Source organism: Hemibagrus wyckioides, linkage group LG06 (assembly GCF_019097595.1).
Source record: "Hemibagrus wyckioides isolate EC202008001 linkage group LG06, SWU_Hwy_1.0, whole genome shotgun sequence".
In the NCBI taxonomy this organism is placed as follows: domain Eukaryota; kingdom Metazoa; phylum Chordata; class Actinopteri; order Siluriformes; family Bagridae; genus Hemibagrus; species Hemibagrus wyckioides.
Window position 1 is genome coordinate 9,455,246 of NC_080715.1, and position 6,334 is coordinate 9,461,579.

Below are 6,334 nucleotides of genomic sequence, written 5' to 3' on the forward strand. Positions count from 1 at the left end.
CGTGAGAGGTAGAGTTCAACATCAGCATCTGCGACTCTGCCGGTCCAGAACTTGACTATAATGAAACGAATATCCTGGGGTGTAGATGTTGTAATTTCCCAGTTTTTCCAGAAATTATTTCCATTAGAAGTGTTGGAGATTTGCACAAATCTTTGCAGAGCATTTTCATAGTGAAAGCATATTTCAAACTCCTTCTTGTTCGCAGCAGCAATAAATGAGTATATATCAGCAGCATTCATCCATTGACTCTGTAAAAGGTTGAGCCCAACCTCAGATCTATTAGGAGTTTCACCTGGGCCCATGTATCTCAGACGAACCCAGTGCCTCCCCGAGGAAACCGGGGAGGCTCCCCTGGGGGGCATTTTTTTTTTTTTTTTTTTTTTTTTACTTTTAACAGAGATAAACTCTTCTTCACAACTTACACAGGAACGAAGGAATCAGAACTTTAGTACCACAAGATACTTAAAGCAAAAGCTTTATGATCAATCTATTTTAACAATAATTTTACCGCCTTTGCCTCTGCCAGACATCGTGCTGCTCTCTCGAAATAAAGCTACGGCAGCACATATACTAAAATTGGAACGATACAGAGAAGATTAGCATGGCCCCTGCGCAAGGATGACACGCAAAATCGTGAAGCGTCTTTTAGATATATACCCCACTCATGACACTTAAAACATGAGCATTACGAAATACTACAAATACAATTACACTTTAATTATACGGCTTTAACCGATAGAGAAGGAGCTCTTACCTTTAATGGTGTTAAAAAATAATAGCACATAACAGATCCGCATTAACCATGCCTTGAAATACACCATTTTACAATCATTTCATGTCTTAGATGGGTTTATTTCTTCGCTTGTGTTCATCTTCCTGTTGTTATTTTAATGGCAGTTCTGGTGTATTACCGCCATCTATTGGACTGGCATGTGCACAGCAGTTTAGCAGCAAATAAATAAATAAATAAATAAACAAACAAACAAACAAACAAACAAACAAACAAAGGTTAGGAAATGAAATAAGGAAAAATACCATGACCCATATTCTGTCTTAACCCTTTAAGTTTTACATACTTTAACAATTTGTTATATATTCTTGATTGTTTTGGTTCATTACCTAACAATAAAAACTCTTCACTCTCCTGCTATCTGGAAAAAGTTACCACAGAATTCGGGCCATCACAACTAGACTGTGTAACAGTTTCTTCCCCAAGCCATTAATAAAAACTGTACAAAATCAGCTTTGTTATATCTGCAGTGTCATTACATAATGTCCATACCCATCCATCCATCTGTCTAATTTATCTATTACTAAAAGATTTTTATGATCAAAGAAATCTTTCATATAGACAAATTACACAGGACATAATAATAGAGCAAAGGAATGCACACTGTAGCTGAACAAATCTTATTCACATCAAATGTTGTGAGAATTCAACATCTGAACAATATATGAAAACATTTTTTTGTAGGATAAAAAGTCAGGTCTGTTCTGCACAACTGTCAAGAGTCAAGTCAAGAAGCTTTTATTGTCATTTTATCCACATGAAGCTGTTACATAGTGAAATGAGACAACGTTTCTCCAGGACCCTGGTGCTACACAAGACAACATAACAACATACAGCTACAAAACAAAAGAACAACACAGCTAAGGACAGAAAGTTTGTCTTAGCTACATAAAGTGCAATGGGTGCAACCAGGTGCAAACTGTAAACTTGGGATCAATAAGTGAAAATAGGTGGAAATTTTATTGTTATTATTCAACACTTACTAACATAACATAGGAATGAATATGACAGAAGTCAAGAAAAGGAGATGGGGTAGGGGGACAGTCAACACAGCATTTAAGTTATAAACGAAAATATAGTAAATGAAATGAATTAATAAATTAATAATAATAATAATAATAATAATAATAATAATAATAATAATAATAAACATAACAATACACATTTGTATTTTGCTTTACAAAAGTGATAAATCCAAAAAAAAAATCTCCTTATTGGGTCAATCTGTTTTAATTGTTAGTTGCATTTCATCATGACACACGGCCTTTTGTCTTCTTCTTGTGATGAATTTTGGTGGTTTGCATTTCCGCCCCATGCTGGACTAGAGTGTGAAGCTGAAATAGTGGACCTGACGCCCCTCTGCTCAGGATGTGGTAAACATGTCTCTCAGGAAACTGTCATGGACGTACTCTATCTATCTATCTATCTATCTATCTATCTATCTATCTATCTATCTATCTATCTATCTATCTATCTATCTATCTATCTATCTGTCTGTCTATCTATCTATCTATCTATCTATCTATCTATCTATCTATCTATCTATCTATCTATCTATCTATCTATCTATCTATCTAAACAGAGAGAGAGAGAGAGAGAGAGAGACGGAGAGAGAGAGAGAGAGAGAGACAGACAGACAGAGAGAGACAGAGAGAGAGAGAGAGAGAGAGAGACAGAGACAGAGAGAGATTAACCTCTTACAGCCTGAGAAACAATGTACAATGCACTTCACAGCTGATAAACTTTTATTTTCAGGACCTGACTGTTCCAGAGAAAACATTGCATACATTTAGATGCTTAATTTTGGTGTGTGAGGCAAGAACCCACCTACATGAGTCACCAGTCCAACTCAGAGCACCCACACACACACATTCACACACAACACAAATTATGCATAGCCTATCACCTGCTAAAATGTTTATTAAAAATATATTAATAACAGCTACATTGACTAAAGAAAACAATGTACTACTTGTGAATAAAAGCATTTATTGATAAAGCAAAGTAAGTCTGTATATTATTATTATTATTATTATTATTATTATTATTATTGTTATTATTATTATTGTTATTATTATTATTATAAACAGTATCTTGTGATGTTATATTTAAGATTTTAAATTACAGAAACCCAGTGCCTCTTGCCATTTTCTCAAATCATATGTGAGGCAGTTTTACTGATAATATTAATTCTGTCCATCATATTTCCTCTAAGCTGAATTATAGAGTATATATGTACAAATGTATGATTTTGCGGCGTTTTCTTCACATAGGAAAGTACATTGTCAAGGTTTCACACAGTGGTATGCCTTTGTGCTGTGTGAATCCCCATGTTATCCTTACCAAATTAAACTTTGACCTGTATGCTACTTTTAAATCTTCAAAAGTCATGTCTCAAATCATGTGTTTTTGCACATATTAAAATTTCTACAAATTATTATTAATTATTGTATTGCTATACATTTTAATAAAAGGTATAATAATTGTAATTATTAATTATTTTATTAATTATTATTAAAAACTTAGGATGCCACTTCTGCTTGTTCTCCTCTGTAGTTAGATAGATATATAGATAGATAGATAGATAGATAGATAGATAGATAGATAGATAGATAGATAGATAGATAGATAGATAGATAGATAGATAGATACTTTATTCATCCCAAAGGGAAATTCACACCCTGTTTAACTCTGTTTTAAAACCATTGTCCTATATCCGCCATTATAGAGTGTGTTAATCACACTGACAGCATCGTCATCACCTTCATCTTTATCAGCAAAAGAAGATTCTCTCCATCACAGTGACAAAACAGTTGCTTGTACATTATAAGGCCAAAACATAGTGGAGACCTGACCATCACACCCATTTATTAGTCTTCCCCAAACTGTTGCCACAAAGATAGAAGAACACAATTTTATAGGATATTAATGAAGACATGGTTTGCCAAGAACTTAAATATTTTGCACTGAGCCTTGACTTCAACCTCATTGAACACTGTTGAGATGAACTGGAACAAGATTTTCAAGATTCAGGAAGCTTTATTGTCATTTCAACCACATATAGCTGACGCAGTACATAGTGAAATGAAACAACGTTTCTCCAGGACCTGGTGCTACATAAACATACAACAAGTTCAGCACAAAACAACACCACAGAGCTAGGACAGAAGTTTGTCTTAGCCATGTAAAGTGCACAGTGTGCAGCTAGGTGCAAACAGAGCATAGACAAGACAGTGCAAAAGACAATAAATACAAGAAAGACAACACAAAAGAACACAGGACACTTAGTGCCGAAAAGAAAGAAATGAACATGTGTAATGGAATGTAAGTGAAATAAAATAGATAAAGTGAAATGATGTAAAAAAAGTATTGTGCAAAAATATTGTGCAAAAATACACAGCAGCGGTTGAGGTAGTGCAAATAGAATAAACATAAATATGGCTATAGCAGCGGATGACAGGTTGAGGTAGTGCAATAAGTAATGAACAATATAAATTATGTGTGTGCGTGTGTGTGTCCACACAGTCAAGAGAGAGTGTGTGTATCTGTGTGTGAGAGAGACAGAGAGCTGATATACAGTTCAGTCCTGAGTGAGAGTGTGTGTGTGTGTGTGAGTGAGAGAGTGTAGAACAGTTCAGTCCTGGGTGTTGAGGAGCCTAATGGCTTGAGGAAAGAAACTGTTACACAGTCTGGTTGTGAGGGCCCGAATGCTCCGGTACCTCTTTCCAGATGGCAGGAGGGTGAAGAGTGTGTGTGAGGGGTGTGTGGGGTCGTCCACAATGCTGTTAGCTTTGCGGATGCAGCGTGCGGTGTAAATGTCCGTGATAGAGGGGAGAGAGACTCTGTGCTCTCCTGAAGTCAACAACCATCTCTTTGGTCTTGTCGACGTTCAGGGAGAGGTTGTTGGCTCTGCACCAGGCTGTTAGATGTTGCACCTCCTCTCTGTATGCTGACTCGTCGTTCTTGCTGAGACCCACCACGGTCGTGTCATCAGCGAACTTGACGATGTGGTTGGAGCTGTGCATTGCTGCACAGTCGTGAGTCAGCAGAGTGAACAGCAATGGACTGAGCACACAGCCCTGAGGCGCTCCAGTGCTCAGTGTGGTGGTGCTGGAGATAGTGCTCCCGATCCGAACTGACTGAGGTCTCCCAGTCAGGAAATCCAGGATCCAGTTGCAGAGAGAGGTGTTCAGGCCCAGGAGACTCAGCTTCTCAATCAGCTGCTGAGGGATGATTGTGTTGAATGCTGAACTGAAATCTATGAACAGCATTCGAACGTAGGAGTCCTTACAGTCCAGGTGTGTGAAGGCCAGATGGAGGGTTGTGGTGATGGTCGTGGAGCGGTTAGGACGATACGCAAACTGCAAGGGGTCCAGCGAGGGTGGTAGCTGTGACTTGATGTGCCTCATGACGAGCCTCTCAGCATTTCATCACACTGATTCTTACCTGACATTAGCGCCTGACTGCCTTAATACTCTTATGGCTGTATGTTCACAAAATATAACAATGTGGAAAGACTTCTCAAAAGACTGGAGCTTGTTATAACAGCAAAGGGTGGGCTGAATCTGGTCTGGGATTTATATCAAGCACACATCAGTGTGATGATCAGATGCCCACTTACTTTTGGCCATATAGTATACACTTTAACTTAAACATATGCTTAAACCTATGCTTAAACATAACTTAGTCAAATGCTTAGTTGAAATTAAAGAAATATATAAAAGAATAAAATAAATAGCAAACAACTCTTTAAAACAATAACTTGATAAAGTTCATGGCATTTTGTTATTTTCATACCTTACATATGATAAGGAAGAATGAGACCCTCTAGGGAACAGCAGATCATAGGATGAACAGAAACTGAGACCACCAATGTATATGAGTTTGCTGCTTTATTTGTTTTTTGCTTTTATAAAAGCTCCAAATAAGTGCATCAGTTCACTCAGTCATTTATTATTTAAACAATACACCCCTATTGTAGATCACATTCTGTGCTTTAATGCTACAGGTCAGGTAATTCATAGGAAGTCTCTCTTTCCTCAGGAAGTGGTAAATGCTGCTTTTACTCAGAAAACTGTCACAGCAAACAGCACTACAACAACTTAATGTTGCTCTGGCTTTTTCTGGCTTAATGTTGCTCTGGCTGACATTCAGTCAGCCATTTATGTGACAGCTGCACAATGCATAAAATAATAAAGAAACAGTTCTTTTATACCACAATTGAGGAGTTGGGGTTTGTGACCGTGGCATGGTTGTTGGCAATAAGTTCGTTTGAGAATTTTAGAAACTGTTAAAAACGTGGGATTTTCACAGAGAACCATCTCTACAAAGAGTTTACATAGAATAGTGTGAAAAGCAAGCTTTATTGATCAGAGGTCAGAAAAAAATGACCAGATTCTGGTTCACACTGACGTGAAATCTCCCACCTCTTTTTAATTCTGTTGTATGCAAAAAAGCTTACGTGAATCTTAACATGGAACTACAGTTAAAAATATTGCATGGAGTTTGTATGATTTTGTTTTTGTTTTAGCAACATTTATTTCC

At 37.1% G+C, this 6,334-nt stretch overlaps 1 non-coding gene across 1 annotated transcript; it reads left to right on the forward strand.

Moving 5' to 3' along the window:
* The first annotated feature begins 550 nt into the window (after positions 1–550).
* LOC131355350 (U6 spliceosomal RNA) lies at positions 551–653 on the forward strand. The gene has a single exon (XR_009204858.1). It is a non-coding gene; the product is annotated as a U6 spliceosomal RNA (small nuclear RNA).
* The last annotated feature ends 5,681 nt before the right edge of the window (positions 654–6,334 follow it).